The 17,655-nt window shown below is 44.8% G+C and overlaps 1 pseudogene; it reads right to left on the bottom strand.

The window, feature by feature from the left end:
• Window positions 1-15,416: 15,416 nt before the first annotated feature.
• Window positions 15,417-17,392, bottom strand: LOC116884415 (annotated as a pseudogene).
• Between the last annotated feature and the right edge of the window lie 263 nt (window positions 17,393-17,655).

The following is a 17,655-nucleotide window of genomic DNA, read 5'->3' on the forward strand; positions in this document are numbered from 1 at the left end:
AAATCAAATCAAATCAAATCAAGTCAAGTCAAATCCAGGCAGTGCAGCTCAGAAGGAGGAAGACAGAGACCTGCAGACTGTCATGTCACCTACAGACCTGACCCGCCGTGCACGGCACAGGTGGGCCATAGACACCTCGCTGCCTACACAATGGAGAATATCACCCGCCCAGCGGTGTGGCCAGTGCAGCTGTATCCACACAATGTTCACGTACGAGGTGGTCAAATGGGAGAGAAAGAGAAGTGGAGCAGCGTGAGCGTTATGAAGAGAGAGGGAGCTGGAGACTTGAGGGTAGAGGGAAGCAGCCTGTTGTGAGCGGCCAGCCCCACCACCTGGGGCCATGTTGAGGACCCAGACTGAGCTGCCACTGAGGGCCATATCTGAGCCCATGGCTATGCAACCAGTGGAAAGAACAATGTTGATGTCCATGGCTCAAATTGTGACTAGAGAACATGGAGATGTCCCAGGTAGGGCAGCCACTGGGGACCACATGAATGTCCGGGGGCTGTACATAGCTGGTCATGCTTTTCACTGAATTCAGTGTGCTCGAGAGCTAGCCCCATCTTTCACCGCTAGTAGCACTTAGAAGAACAGGCCCTGTACCTCATCCAGGCACCACAGTGGAGCTGACCCTGGGGAAGCCTGCCCAGGGGCATGAGTGTGGGAGAGCTAATCCCACCAGTCATCTGCCCTGGAGGTGGCGCAGACACAGGGGGATGTCTCCAACCTTTCTTGCCACCACAGGATTGTGAATCCTGGAGAGCTAGCCCTGCCCCTACAGCACTGGGGGAGTAGGCCCTGTATCTCACCTGGAGAGCACAGCAGAGCTGACCCAAGGGTGTGACGGTGGGAGAGCTAGTCCTGCCACTCATCTGCAATGAGGTAACTTGGGTGTAGGGATGATACTTCTCCCACTCAGCCCTCACAATCTATGGCAATCAGGAGAGCTGGCCCTGAGGTCATGAGAGCAGGTGAGCTCTCCCTGTCCCTCAGCAGCAGCACTTGGGAGAGCGGGCCCTGCCCCTTGCCTGGACAGCATTGGAGAGCTGACTCTAGTGGAGGGGTGAAGGTGAGGGCTCCAGCCCCAAGAGCAAGCACAGGAGAGCTGCCCCCAACCCTGCCACCACTTGTCTGCCATGAAGTGGCAAGAGTGTGGGGGTGACACCCTTTCCCCCAGACCCTGCCACTAGTATTGGGAGAGCTGGCCCCAAGGGCATCAGAGCAGGGGGGCTAACTCTGCCCCCTCACTAGTTATAGCCCTAGGGAAAGAGGGCCCTATACCTCACTTGGACAATGCAGTGGAACTGGCCCTGATGTTGAAGGAATGAGTGAGCCAGCCCCAGGAGAGCTGGCCCAGCCCCTCACAGGCTGCAGCATCTGGGAGAGCGGAGCCTGTGCTTTGACTGGGCAGCACAGTCGGGCTGGGTTTAGCAGTCTAGGAGCAGGTGAGCCAGCCCCAAGGGCATTCAAACAGAAGCTGATTCTGCCCACTGCTGATGGATGCACTGGGTGGTCTAACCAGAGCAGTGCTGGAGATCTCACCCTGGGGTGCTGATGAGGGAGAGCCAGAGCACTGACCACGTCAGCTACCTTAACTGAGGCCCACGTCCAGGGCATTCCACACCAAAGTCTATCATCTTAGAACAGTTGGGACCTGTGAAAGAAAGGCCAATCCTGATGATCCAAAGCTGCAGGGTCTCCACCACACAGGACAACAGCAGGATAACCTGGAGGAGTCCAGATGAGGATCCAATGTTGATGGCATCACAGAAGCCAGAGATCTCAGACTGGACCAATGACTCATTGCAATGAACATTTGCAAGTGAAGATATGTGGGCAGGGATAGATAGACTGTGGGATACACTGTGACCTACTACAGCTTCCACGGTGAGACGTTTTCTATGCTTTGTTCTGTTGTTGTTGTTGATGATGATGATGATTTGTATGGTTTTATTGGGGAGATTACAAGAGTGAAGGGTGGATATGAGGGGACAGAGGATGGAGAGATGAGTGAGACTGAGGTGCCTGATGTGAAACTAACAGAAGAATCAATAAAGTTTGTTTTTAAAAAAAAAAAAAAAAAAAAAAAACAGAATGAGCAATTGCTTAGAAGCAGAGATTAACTCTTTCCTCCGCAAGTTGCTTTTGGTCAGTGTTTGATCATGGCAGACACAAACTAGGAAAACTCCTTAAAGTTGTTTCTTTTTTTAAGTTAACAATAACTTCTCCAGTTTCTCCTTGGAAATCTCTAAAAACCATTGGGCTTTTTATGAAAAAAAGCACCATAGTTCCATAGTAGAATTTCTTTTTCTTTTTTTCTTTTTCTTTTCTCTCTCTGTCTGTCTGTCTCTCTCTCTCTCTCTCTCTCTCTCTCTCTCTCTCTCTCTCTCTCTCTCTCTCTGGTAAACAGACTATAGGCTTAGATTTTTTTCTAAACCTACTTTATTTAGATTTCTAGACTTCGACTTCCCTTCTAGCCCACTGAACTTCTGTAGTGGAAGAAGAAGGTTTATAGGAAAAGGGGGTTGTTCTTTGGGGTGATCCCCCCTTCATTGTCAGGACACCAGCAGTCCAGTCTGATAGCAAACACCAAACACAAATCAGTAGCAGCAGCTCGGGATCCAGCAGAAATGGCAAGTCTTCCTGAATCAGCACAAGTCAATGGCAGCATCAGAAATCAGCTGGAGTACCACGAGAAAATTATCAGCACATTTCTCTTTATGAAGTGAAGATCAGTGAAAGAAGCGAGACCAGCAAAGACCAGCGAAGACCAGAGAAGACCAGCGAAGCATGGCATGCAAGCGACCTCTCAACGTTTATGGGATTTCATTCATACTCTTTCCAAACCCCATGCACCCTCTCAAGCATCCACTCCAGCAAAATACCATTGAGTGCCTTCTCAATGTCTACTTCAGCAAAACATTCTCTCATAAGACAACTTCCAGACAAACATCGTGTGATGGAACTGAGTTTCTAAAGAAACCAGAAATTTCCACTTCTATAGACAAACAAACCCATACCCACACTGGAATCTCTAATCTGGCCCAATTAGAGTTAAATGTTCATAGGACTGCTCTTAGTGTCTTTAATAGTCCTATGGCTATTCAAAAGGCAGTCACTGGTGGATGGGAGATGATTCTGACTGAGCATGTGCAGCACAGCCAGGTGGGAAAGTACTGTTGATCCTGGTTGCAAATGATGGCTCTACTGAGGGTAGAGCTCCAGAGAAACACAGCCACCCATGCCACTTCAGCAGATTCTGTAGCTCTGTAACGGTGTGGCCAACGTGTAGAGGTGCACACACACAACCACATGCATACAATATGTGACTTGTTTTGGCAGAAAGAGTAAATCTGGCCCTGGAAATTATGTGGTGCACATACTCAGGCACACATGCATATACATAAAGGGGAAAAGGCCTTAAAAATCAAATTACATCTCTAGTTTGATTTCTAGGTGGATAGTTGAGCAGTCTAAAATTCAGAGGAGTGTGGACATGATGTCTCGGTGGCATGTCAGAGATTAGCTGTGACTAATGAGGTGTCAGTGCTGGGATTTCAATCCAGGTCACGAAGTTAAATGTCTTACCCTACTTGCCTTTGGGGCTTTGACTTCCGGCCCACTTGCCTTCTGAATATGGATTTTGGGTGAATAATTTATAATTTTACGTTTATAGGTATGTTTCCTGCATGTGGGTTTGTGCGTCCTGTGGGTGCCTCGTGCTCCCAGAAGAGGATGTCAGAGTCCCTAGAACTGGAGTTACAGGCATTTGCGAGCTGCCTTATGTGGGTTCTAGGAGAGCAACCTAGGTCCTTTGCAAGAGCAACAAATGCTCTTCACCACTGAACCATCGATCCAGCTCCCACAGATGTCATTTTTAAATTAACTTTTTTGTATGTTTATTCATTTTCAACTTAAAAATTTAGGTATGGGGTGACTACCTCTGTCTAAACTCTTCAGAGCTGGTGTTAAGAGTAACTACCTTTTAGTATCAAAAACATTTTAATTTGACAGTAAATGGTGTGAGTGAGTGTGTGTGTGTGTGTGTGTGTGTGTGTGTGTGTGTGTGTGTGTGTGTGTGTGTCCATCCCTGTGTGGGTGCTCTTGTATATGTGTTATATGTACATGTATGCATGTGTATATAGAGGTCAGGGGACAGTGTTGGATGGTATTCCCTGGGCGTTCCCTTGATATATACTCTCTCAATATATTGGAATTCACCAGTGAGCTAGGCTGGCTGGCCAGCAAGCTTCAGTCAGGGATCCACCCAAGCCTCCTTCCCAGCACTAGGATTGCGAGTGTTGTTCACTGCCACACCAGACAGTTTTTTTAACATGAGGTTTGGAGCTCAAACTAGGTCTTTGTGATTGCAAGGCAAGCATTTTACAGACTGAGTCCCAGCCTTACCAGTAAATTGTATTATCTACAAAGTTGTTAAGCTGTGTGTTCTGTGCAGGCGAGCTATGCTGTGAAAGTGTCAACATCTGTTTCACACACACACACACACACACACACACACACACACACACACACACACAGTCATCATCATCATAGCTCCATGCTGCCTTTAAAGACTTATCTTTACAGAATACATACTTATAAGAATTCCGCAATCCTGCTTTAGCTCTGGCTACCAGAAAATAACCAAGAAAACCAACTTAGAGGGGGAAGATGTATTTGGGCCCTGATTTCAAACATCGCAGTTCATGATCCAGGGGCTCCATTGCTCCTGAGCCTGCTCTGAGGCAAAATGGCAGGGAACAGAGGGCAGAACAAAGATTCTCAACTCAAGACAGCCAAGAAGCAGAGGGAGGGGGTGGTAAGGCTCTGATATCCCATTCAAAGGCACCCTGCCTTGTCGTGCTTCCTCCAACAAGCCTTCCTCTCTGACAATTGTCCCACCTCCCAATAGCACCACAGCCTGTTAACCAAACTTTTAGAACATGGCTCTAGGAAGACACTTTGGATCCAAACCCTAATGGGCTTTTGTTTTTCTACATGAAAAAAAATTAAACTCCCAGTCTCACTTTGCTTTCTAGATTCTTCTTTAGTGCTATAGCCTATTCTACATTCCTTATCTCAGGCACCAGCCCCAAGGACCTGTACTGCATGAACCTGACCTACTATGTGTCTGGCCTACTCAGAATTCTTTCACCCAAAATGTGCATTTCCCAGTCTGCCTTCTGCTCGCAGGAGACTCAGTTTTCAAGGACCAACTCAAAGTGCTCTTCCACCATACCACCTTTTCACGTTGTCTTATCGTTGGGTGTACATGCTTGTATCCCCTATTCATTTAGGAGCTGCATTTAGACTCCCACTACATTCAGTGCTATTGAAAACTGTTCAGCACACACTCAAGTAAAAATTCTAAATTTAGTAAGGCCCTGTGCCCCGTCTCCTGAACGCTGTTTCCCTCTGGCCCAGAGTGACTTTCTGTGAACACTTATGTGCTCCTGATATGACAACCTAACTTGTGGTTTACTGTCTATCATTCACATTATGAAAACAAGCTTCATGAACTTTTGTGCCTGTTTGTTCTCCCGTCGTATTCCCAAGGTTAGCCCCCGATACTGAGCATGCTCAGACAGTCTTGGTTAAAGGAGTGAGTCTGAGCACCTTGGGGATTAGGAAACTGCAGGGAGTCCTGCAGTCCCTGCTGGGAAGGGGTACTCTTCTCTCTCTTTCCAATGGCTCACCATTGTGATTCAGTCTGATCAGAGACATGATTTCAGACACAGCTCAGTTCTTCGTTTCCTTCACATACATAAAATTCTCATAGAACTGGCCACAGAAATGCAATCAGCGTTGAAAGTTAAGATTTCTCACATAATTCGCCATCATAGACGTGCGTCTTGGGTATGGGTTAAGTTTTAGATGTCACAGTTCCTGGAAATATTTCAGAATTTTCACACAATCAATGTTTATTGAGAGAAGCTCTATGCCAGAAGGCAAGACCAGCAATAGCACAAAATAATCCCTTTCCCTTTCCCTCCTCTTTCTGGTCGCTTTTCTAAAACTTTGATTACTTCTTTGAAAATGTCATACAGTGCATTGTGATCATCTTGACCCCCCTCTCCAAGTCTCCCCAGATCATCTCTCCTCTCCCTTCTTACTCAACTTTTTCTGTTTTATTTTTTTATGCCCACCAAGGCCAATTTGTGCTGCCCAGATGTTCTTGGATGTACCGCTCTCTACTGGTCAACTTCTCAAGGGCTACACTCTTAGAGAAGGCTGAGCCTTCTTCTCCAGTTGCCAGTAGCTCCTCAGCTGGGTGGAACCCTGTGCCCAGCCGTCCTATCCATACTAGGACTTGGTCTGGCTAAGGCTCACACAGGTTGAGTGCATGGTGTCACAGCTACCCTGCTGTGTGCCAAAGACATGGTTTCGTTGTAATTATCAGCTGGATCTGCCTCTTTCACGCTTTGTGACCCCTCTTCCACAATGACCCCTGAGCCTTCATAAGAGAAGATTTATGTACACTGAACACTCTACTAGCTGTGATTTGAGATGCCGCATCCCTTTTGGCTAGATTTCATAGCGCTGGAAGGTGCCATGCCACCTACCAGAGGAGAAAATTAATCCCAAGTCATATCCAGCTGTGAAACCTGCAAGCTATCATAATAACTAACCAGGAAAGACACATCTGTTAGTTCAATAGAGGCATGGATGTCATAGAAACAACCAACCACTTTCTGATGGGAGTAAAGTCTACTCTCCAAGGGGAAATCCATACCCCGCACCATCACCAAACCAAAATTCCATGGCTAGACACATCACAGACTTCAGGAGAGAACTTCCTATGATTATTCTGGTAGGAGAGAATCTATTACTACTATTATTCTGATAGGTGGGCATTGCATTAAACTAAATTCCTAATGATGCATACCCATAGATTAAGGAATCTTTCAGCCCTTAGTAGAGAAGTTTTTATTTGCTGATGATGATTATTAACACAAAGACCCACAATGGGTAAAGGTACAGAGAATAAGAGATTGCAGAATGCTCAGTCCTACTTTCTTTCCTGAAGAAGGGGATGCACAGTAAGAAAGATGTCGGCTCAGAGTGTGAACCTGTTGGTGCTATCACAAATGTGCACACGAGAGTGAGGGAACACACACTGTGTGACATAGCTATCATTGCAGGTCTTTCTGGAACCTGCCAGAAGATAAATAATGACCCAGAGACTTATTAATTTTATTATAGCTTAGGCTACCTCCCAGCTAGCTCATCTAACTTGATTAACCTGAGTATTCTAGTTCACATCTTGTCACATGGCCAATTACCCCCTTCCTCCTCCCCTCTCCTCTCCCCCTTCGCCCTCCCCCTTCCCCCTCCCCCCACCTAAGTCTGACCTTCTCCACTCTGGCTGAGGAATCTCCCACCTCTGCTGCTTCTCACTGAAAGCCTCTCTCAGCCTGGAAGTCCCACCTTCCCTTTCCTGGCTAGTTCTTCATTAAACCAGTCAGCGACTAAAAAAAGGAATGTTTACAAAATACTGAGGCAGGTGATGAGCAAAGTCCCAGCTAGCACTCAGGTCTCTACCAGTACAGAATTAACAATTGGATAATACAAAGACGACCTTTACACAGTGCACCCCAAGAAGCTGTAGTATATAAAACACCCTCACCCCTTTGAATACAGCTCTCAAGAAGAGTAATTGCAGTTGGCAGTCAGGAGAGGGGCAGCTTAGTTTTGCACTCTGACCATGTTTACTCATGCAGGATTACTTCCCTACAAGATCCTTTCTTATCTTGAATGCATACTGTGTGCCAATCTCTTCTTCTTTCTGACCGCTGTGTTCTCTTACAAAACATGTTATTTTATTTTCAGTTCTTATTTGAGAAGTACCTATTCCTTATGGCTAACACAAGAGGTATCTTTAACAAGGGCAAATCTGACTCATTTTATTCCTGCTATCCAATAGCACACATGAGAAACAATGCCAGAATCAGCATTACATCGTTCCAGCAGAGAAGAGTAGGAACCAGTTTATATCCAAAAAACCAGGAGCCTCTGGGCTTGCAGGAATCACAGGGTATCACCCACCCACCACTGTCCTCACTACTGTCCTCTTTCTCCACACTGCCCCCACCCCCAACCCCCACAGTGCTAGTCAAACAGGTCCAGACTCTTGGTTTGTGTGTAGAGTTTGTAGAACCAGAGGAGATATCAAATGTTGTTCCCCAGGATCTGCCCACCCCCCTTCTGAGACAGTTTTTCTCACTGGCCTGAAACTCAACAAACAGGCTATTAGGCTAGGCTGTCTGGCCGGCAAGTCCCCCAAGATTTGTTTTCTCAGTGTCGACAAGTGCACATTACCACAGGTGGTGTTCTCTCTCCACCCTCATTTTTGTGGTGGTGTGTGTCCGAATGCTTGGACAATAGATCCTTTATCCACTGAGTCATCTACCCGGACCACACACCTGGCCTTTTATGTGAATTCCAATGCTTCATGCTTGCAAGACCAGCACCTTACCAGATGACCCATCTCCAGGTCCATTGGTACGTTGCTTTTAAAGATTGTCAGTCCCAACACACACACACACCACCTACTTACAGGATGGAGAACCAGCTGTTACAACTTCTCTACCTGTCTTCTTGACTCAGGATCTTCCCAAATACAAATAATCAGAAGATAAATTCATCACTTTGTTAATGAAAGCTGTTTTCAGAATCTGCCTTTTCTATTTCATCAATAGTATCATTCAGCAGTGAGGAATATATCCTGAGAGCTATTCCTTCTCCACCAGCTCTATTCAAAACTCCAAGCATGCTGGACCTTTCTCTTGCCTCTTGCACCATGGCTCTACCACTGTTCTGGTACTAGTTTAAGGTACAAGACTGAAATAATAACACAGACGTGGAATTCTACGCACTACCACCAGGTTAATCAGATAAACCTTGCTTTTTCGACCCCCTAATAAGGGAGTAAACTTCAAATCCTTTAGCTTTGGTTTATCGCTATACTAATTGTTCAGGGCTTTACAGAGCAATGTGCATGACCCAAGAAACTAAGATGCTTACAACCTCACAGACATCAGCTAGGACAGTGGCTCTTAGTTTTTTGTATCTGTCGTAGTAAGGGTTTTATTGTTATGAAGAGACACCATGACCACACCAAACTCTTATAAAAAACTTTCACTGGGACTGGCTTACAATTCAGAGGTTTAGTCCATCATCATGGCAGGAAGCATGGTGGCATGCAGACAAGACGTGGTGCTAGAGAAGGAGCCAAGAGTTCTCCATCTGGATCCAGAGGCAAGAGGAAAGAAGACTGAGCCACTGGGCCTCCCTTGAGTTTTTAAGACCTTAAAGTTCACCTCCCAGTGACACACTTCCTCAAACAAAAACATACCTACTTCAACAAGGCCACATCTAATAGTCCACTCCCTATGGTTCTATCGGGGCCATTTTTATTTAAACCACTGCAGTATCATACCAAAGAAGATTAATGATGTGAACACTTGAGAGTAAATAAAACCCCAACGGGGATGGGGTTCGGGGGTGATTACACACTATCCATGAGATGGCCAGCTTGTGAAGGGGAGTTGAAACCCATCCATGCAGCTCTGATTCCAGCTTCATGTAGGGAGCCATTCTGAGCTATATAGTCACAAAGGATGTGGGGAGTGGGTGTGGCGGCAGTCCCAAGATGGTGCCCGGGACTGCAGCTAAGTCTCATGACTAGCACCTGACTTCCTCACACACCTGAAACTAGCCACGTCCATTGTGAGAGCTGCGCAGGCGCACCATGACGCAAGATCAGGCCATGTGATGTGGACCTATGAACTGAGACTACGCAGTCTGGACTGAGGAGGCAGAGTTGAGGGAGGATATAAGGGAGTGTGCTCGGGGGCTGGAGGAAAAAAAGGGAAGAAAAGAGAGATTGCTGTTTGCATGCAGAAAAAAAGGTTCCTGAATAAACTGCTTGAAGAAGATCTTCGATGGTGGTGTCTTCCTTGCTGGTCGAGGTTGGGCGCGACAGCTTCGGACTTGACTGTTTGCTAGTTGCTAGTTACTAGCTGACATTGCAACTCGTAACCTTGAAGGTGCCCCAAGTGCTGTTAATTATACTAAACTCTGATCTCACATTCACATTACCAGTGACAGCTACAAGGGTCGCCATAACAGACAGTTAATGCAACCACAGAGACTGTGATATACATAGCTGCAAGTCTTTTGGGTACCTCCTATGTAACTGCTTGTCTTTGGGGTGGTCTGAGGTGGTCTCCTAGGTGACAGCATTTTGCTAGAATCCATCCTTCCTTATAACTTTCTCTGCACTGGAAACAAGGTACTGAAAGCAAGAATACCAGCAAGAAAGATAGCGCTTTGGATTTGTCCCTCAAGGGTTGGGGCAGACTGCTGTCACTGGCCCAGAGCCTTGTTCTGCTTCTTGTTTGTTAAATTTATTTATCTCTTACACAGCTACAAGCCCTCTTTTTCTCCCTCAATGCTTTGAAGTCTGCTGCTTTAACCCTTAGTATCTCTGTGGAAGCCAGTCTGTGTTCTCATTCTGAACAACGTGCAGCCTCTTTCCTTACTAGCTACAAAGATCCAACTGCCATGTTGTCGACATGGGCTCATTCAGGAGAGGGGCAGCTTAGTTTTGCACTCTGGCCATGTTTACTCATGCAGGATTACTTCCCTGCAAGATCCTTTCTTACCTTGTATGCATACGATGTGCCAAATCTCTTCTTCTTTCTGACTGCTATGTTCTCTTACAAAAGATGCTATTTTATTTTCAGTTCTTATTTGAGAAGTACCTGTTCCTATGGCTAACATGAGAGGTATCTTTAACAAGGGCAAATCGGACTCATTTTATTCCTGCTATCCAATAGCACACATGAGAAACAATGCCAGAATCAGCATTACATCATTCCAGCCAGGAAGAGTAGGAACCATGTAATTTTAGCCATCCCCTTACCTAAAGCCCAATATTGCCCTTTATTTGCTTTCAACATTTTCTGTTCCTCACAACTTTGTGTATATAAGGGCCTTCTCTCCTTTAAATCCTGGCTTCCCCATTTCCCCCTTTTAAAGCCTTTGTATTGTTTCTGTCTAGCAAACACATTGGTTCTGTCAAGAATTTCTAACTACACTTGGGTAGCGTGTGAATTGTGTGTGTGTGTTGCAATAGACTACAGTTTCTTTGCCTCCCTACTTAATGTCGGGATTCCACAATAGCCAGGATTATTTCCCCTAAGTTTCTTTGCTATCTGCAATGATATTTTGAGCCTAACAGACACACTATTAGGGGTGTGGGTGGCATGGTTTCAGACATCTTTAATGTTACAACTGACAGGCAGATCTCCCTGGGCCTCAGACAAGTCAGAGCTACATAGTGAGACCAAGAGAGAGAGAGAGACAGAGAGAGAGACAGAGAGAGAGACAGAGAGAGAGAGAAAGAGAGAGAGAGAGAGAGAGAGAGAGAGAGAGAGAGAGAGGTAAGATGGCTGAGGTAAGACATATTAGATCGAATCTGAAAAGGAAACAAAATATAAATGATAAAGTAGCAGGAAGCTTGGGGGTGAGATATTATTAGGATCCACAGATTCTAGAAATTGTTGTAGCTAAGGAAAATTAATGTGGAAGAAGCAAAAAGAAGAGGGTTTAGGGTGAGAGTAAGAAGAGAAGCCGTAGAAAGGGCACGGGTACAAGTGCATGAGATGTGGCTGAAGAGGACAGAGAGAACTCCTTGGAGTCTTGACTGGGAAACGGGACACACACAACAATCTAAATCCTAACCGGCCAGGATGCCAACAGCAGGAGATGCACAGCAGGAGTGGAGACTGTCAATAAGGGTTTAAAGAATACGTAGGGGTTTGTGCTGGGCTGAAGGGTGACCTCTCTAGCTCTAGCAGGCTCTGTATCTTTCAGTGTATTGTCCTTTATCACCTAAGGTATGAGACTTGAGGGCGCAAAGCTGCTCCTAGCTTCCCTTTAGCCTCCTGTTAGCATCCACGAAATAAGTAGTGATGGTCTCTCTCTCGTTTGTGGTATTGCCAACTGGTATCTTCTGTTCTTCACCAGATATTTATCACTTTATTGATATTTTCAAAGGCCAGAAGCTTGAATTTATAGATTTTTCTTTATTGAGATTTTAAATTGTATTGATTTCTGGCTTTTAGTATTATCTTCCCACTTTTAAGTGAATCTGATATTCCTTTTCTGTCTTCTTAAAATAGAAGCTTAGGTTATTGATTTTTGGATCTTTCCTCTGATATACATGGGCAAAGCTCTAAGTTCCTCCTAAAGCAAAGCCTCCGTCGTTGCCCACATGTTTTGACAAGTTTTATATCCCAATAACTTACATTTTGTTATAATTTCTATCTAATATATATCTTTCTGCTCTTGGTGTCTAGCTTAATTCCATTGTGGCATAAGAGAATTCCTTTAAAGTGTTTTTATATTTATTTAGTGTCTTTGTATGAGAGAGCGGGTCTGTGCTATGTGTGTGGAGGTGCACACAGAGGACGAGGACAGTGTCTGACTTTCCGGACCTGGACATACAAGCACTTGTGAGCCACCCTGAGTGTCAGGAATCAAACACACGCCCTCTGCCAGAGCCACAATGCTGTTAACTGCGGAGCTGTCTCCTAGCCCCGAGAGCTTGCGGTTTACGATGTCCTTTTCTGAAAGTCTGTAAGGTGCTTTGTATGGTCCATTATGTGCTTTATTTTGGCAACCGTTCTGTGCAAGCTTGAGAAGAATCCATACTCTGCTGCCATTGAAACCTTCTGTAAATGTCAGTTAGATTCAGTTGACTGGTGCTGCCTCTTCAGTTCAGATGCGTCGTTAACGATTTCCTCTTTTCTGGATCTGCCAACTACTGAGAGAGGAACACTGAAGCCTCTAATTAGCATGATAGGTCCATTCATTTCTGCCTGGAGAGCTATTCGATTTGGGCTCATGTGCTTTGATGTTGTGTTGTTCGCTCATACATGTCAGGGACTGCGGGGCCATCCTGGATACAGAATCCAGCCTTTATTACTTTGTAATATCCCACTTTTTCTTTAGGTGAATGTTTTAGGCATGCACCAACTTATTTATTTTTCAGATTTATTTATTTTTATTTATATGAGTACACTGTCGCTCTCTTCAGACACACCAGAAGAGGGCATCAGATCCCATTACAGATGGTTGTGAGCCACCATGTGGTTGCTGGGAATTGAACTCAGGACCTCAGGAAGAGCAGTCAGTGCTCTTAACCGCTGAGCCATCTCTCCAGCCCCAATATCCCACTTTTTAATGTCTGATTTCTTCTTTGTATGGCATTAATATAATTACCCCAGATATGATTTATATTAGCATGCTGTATATTTCTTCATTTCGCTGCAGGTGTACCTGAAGAATATTGAAGGTGCATGGGCAGAATGTTACAATAAATTAAATGCCACAAGAGAGCAAGCGCCATGAGTTTCTTGGTTTCCGATCACATACAAAAGTTATGTACACAGCATGCAACAGAATTATGTCTAAAACAGTGTGCAAATGCAATGAAGTTTGCTTCATCAGTTGATTCTCCCTCTCACAATAGATGTCTCTATAACTTCATGCCACTTAATGACCCACAGTAGAACATCGATCAGAACTGGGGCCACTCTTCTTAGATAGCCTTATGCAACTGTCTAATTCCTCTGTCATGATTTGAACAGTGTTCATGGCATCTCCGCTAAGAGCACATTTCAAGTAACTGCTTCCTTTGTTCATCAGTGAGAAACAGTCCCTCATTCTCTGAAACATTTATTTTGAGATGGAGCGATTCAATGCTATCCTCAGACACTGGTACTGTGACTGTTAAGACCGGAGCCTGTGCCGCACAGAAGAACAAGTTGCACCTCAGAGGTGACCATGACCATCTAGCTGTTTTGTTGAAATATCATGAATGCACTATTCATGATAAGAAATTTCCTTCAGGTCATAACCAGCATGAAAAAATTAGAGAGAGAGATTCTGCAAATATTGTATAAAGTATGTAGTCACATGCTATGGTAGGAGTCAAAATCAGAGTCTATTTTAGTGTTAACATCAAGCCCTTAGGAGAAAAACTTTAAAACTCTCTTTTGCCATATACACCAAGAACTATTGATCATTAGGGCTGGAGTGGGTAGCAATGTCACCGAACAGATCGTGCACCTGGAACAAATGCTTAAGCTAATAAGAAGGTCTTTCCCAGCCAGCACGTAAGTCTTCTGTCCATAAGAAGGACATTTATCAGTCATTGAATAAAACCAGGAGAAAGCAAAGCAGGTCTCAGTGAACCTCACCCTTTCCAAATGGAAAATTCCAGGTCAGGCTTCATTCAGTCAGGAAGAGTTAAGGCTTTGGATACAATAATCCTCTGAAAATTACTTTCTCTCACACCAAGATATTAGTGGTTATTGGATTCTCCCTGTGTGTCTCTCTCTCTGTCTCTGGGTCTCTCTGTTTCTCTTTCTGTCTGTCTCTGTCTCTGTCTGTCTTTATTAACAGGAGGAAGGCCCTCCCACATCTGTTCCACGCAGGTTCAGGGGCAACAAATGCAACTCTTGCAGAAGCAGGAAGGGCACGGTGGTTCATGCTTTCTAATAGGTTGAGGAAGTAGCACTCATTGCCTCTTCAGAGGTTTTAAGGGCGGTTGCTTGCAAAGTACTTGACATCACCATCTCAGTCTGTCTGGAGTGCCATAGTGATCTGTGTGAGGACCTCCTGATAACAGTTAACGGAGGCTAAGTATTCTTTCTCTAGTAGCTTCTGTCGCATGTTTTCCTGAGTAGCGCTTTTAACACTTGAAACCTGTTGTTAGCAAAGTAAGCAAACACGGTGTCAGGTGCGCAGCAACTCAAGCAGGAAGCATCATCATCAGTGACAGTTTGAGTGGAAAGAGCAAGGGCTGCTGCTTTGTCAGGTCAGCACCCAAACTGTCATTCAGCGAACAGAACTCTGGGTAACAACTTAGGAAGTAAGGGTTCTAACAAACACAGGCACACATAATACTGCATGTGTTATTTAGGGTACTGTTCAATGCTTTCATACGTCAGGTTGACATCGTATTATGTTCCAATCAAGGGAGGTTTTAGCTCTACTCAAAATGTTTTGTTTTGTTTTTTAATTTTTGGTGGTGGTTTAAAAGCAGCCAGAATCTTTTCCTTTTATCTTTGTGTTATGTAGGGCTCACTTTACTAGTTGAGTACTTCCCCATTCTATTTAGGTCACTTAACCTAGCTTTGACTGGTCTTGAACTCATGATCCTCCTTTCAAATGTGTACCATTATACTCGGCTTCCATTGCAGTTTTAAATTTCTCCGCCACAACTCAAAACAGTCAGTCTACACCTTCATTTCCAACCTGCATTCAGACAAACCATGCTTTAAGAATGATTTAAAATCAGGTTTAAGAATACCTATCCTTTTAAAAGACTCAACTGAGGTCTTTTAAAATCCATTAAAATCTAGAATCAGATCTGCAGCTGTCAACTGGTCTTGAAGAACATCTGGGGGCTTGTGGAGAATGCTAAAGTTCTTGGCGCTCGCCACAGCACATCTGATGCCAGAGACTTGTGAATCTCTCTTAGATGGTGCCAGTTCTTCCTGCTGAGTGTCAGAGGCCCACCTGGTAGACTGTATGCCTGGTGCTTAGCAATCTTAGCATTAACTGTGCTCGAAGGAGACTGGTCATCCATGAGTACTGATCTAGTAAAGCTTGTGGTAGGACATCTTATACATTAGATCTCCTCTCTTCACTGGGTTGCAACCAATATTAATGCTCACATCCACACCCTCATGGTCATAGTGGAGAGTGGCATCTGTATTCTCCGCAGCAGCACTGACCAAAGGCATGGCGTCATCTTGATATGTTAAAATTTGTTCTTTGTGGTTTGCTACTGTTGTGCCAGGAAGCATTCATGAACCTCCAAAGACCACCAAGGAGCCAATTCAGATGCCCCCTGCCAGCCTTGGCACAGCAGGATGGGAAGGTGGAGCCCTGAGCCTAGTTTTAGGCAAGCATTTATAGAGGCAAGACATCTGATTGAGGGGCCATTATGGCCTTTAACATAATTGGCTAGGAGCCAGACCATAAACTTAACTTCTGCTTTCCTCTTGGTGGTTGTTAGGAAGTGAAGTGTCATATGCAGGTTTGTAACCTGGGGGTGTAGATTCCTTGGGGAATAACCTGGAAACTGGTGCTGGACACAGACGTCTTAGTTAACTCGAGTTTAACCTTAGGTCAGGTTCTCTCATTACAGTCTGGTAGCTCATTTATACCCAGCTCTTCTGGCACCTCACTACATTGTTTTACATTACCAACCTCTTTATGAGCATCCAGGCTGGAAGCCTGCAGTTCAGTCCACAGGACCTCCCACTTGTTCTTTAATGTCTGGTTCATCCATGTGGGATTCTAGCTTCTCTGTCATCTTTTCAAGTTCCTTTCAAGTGGCCATGATGATATTGGGAGAGCCCCATATGGGGACTCCAGATGCTTCTCCTGTTCTGTCTGGGAGGAGTCTCTCCTCAGAGTCCTGTTCGAGCTCTATGTCAATATCCATTTCATTTAAAGGGAAGGATAAGACACTGCCATCCCCGTCCCAATTGTGGGAGCCACCTTGCACATTAGAGCCTCAGCTTCCATCTTCTATCACTACTATCTAAGAGGACAGCTCAGTGAGGACAGGGCACACTTTGATCCCCACATCAAATCACTATCAGCCCCTGCTCTAACACTGCCAGCAAAGCTGCCTTGTTTTCCTCATCCAATTATTCTGATCTCTAAGAAAGTTCTAACCCCAATGGATAGTACATATTTGGGAAAAGTGTATAGTATTGATGACCAGTTCTCCTGAAGTCATTGGAACTATTGGTGATTAAATTCATCATAGGCTCATATATGTGAGTGCTTGTTGCTGCAGTTAGAACAGTGAAGTATGTGGTATTTCTTCCACCAGCTCTGCTCTACGGTAGCTTCTGAATCATCAAATCTGCTAGTTCTTTTCAAAACAACAACACAATCTCTTCCATCATGGCAGTCGTTCCTCAGAGTACCCAGCAAACTGCAGGCCATCATCTGTCTGTTAAGTATGTTCTCCCTTGTGGCATACTTGTCCCATATACTTCCCATGTGGTGTCAACCTTTCATTGTATAAGATGAATCCCAGGGGTCTGTGTGCATCCCCCAGCAGTTCCTCCTAGAGCTACAAGAGGTGTAAAGTCTTGTGCTCACCCACAATGATGAATGCTCACAGATTTCCTCTCATCTCCCAAGCTTCAGTAGGTTTGCTTACTATTTCCACTACCTCTACAGTGATTTGTTCCACTGAAGTCTTGAAATCCCCAAACTCATCCTTGAAGGTTGGGATCAACTTCTTCCAAATTGATGCTGATGTTGCTAGTCTGACTTCCTGTACATCACACATATTCTCATTGGCAAATACAATGGTGAACTTCCCAAGTTTTTAACTTATGTTGCCCATATCCATCAGAGAACTCACCATCTAAGTTCCAATGATGGCCTTGTCAAAATTCTTATTTTTATAAATTTATTTTTAAGATTTTATTTTATTGATGATGGAACCATCTTGCACATTAGAGCCTCAGCTGCCTTCAGACACACCAGAAGAGGGCATCAGATCCCATTACAGATGGCTGATCTCTGAGCCACCATGTTTGGATTTGAAAG

This window comes from Rattus rattus, chromosome 15 (assembly GCF_011064425.1).
Source record: "Rattus rattus isolate New Zealand chromosome 15, Rrattus_CSIRO_v1, whole genome shotgun sequence".
NCBI classification, from domain to species: Eukaryota; Metazoa; Chordata; class Mammalia; order Rodentia; family Muridae; genus Rattus; species Rattus rattus.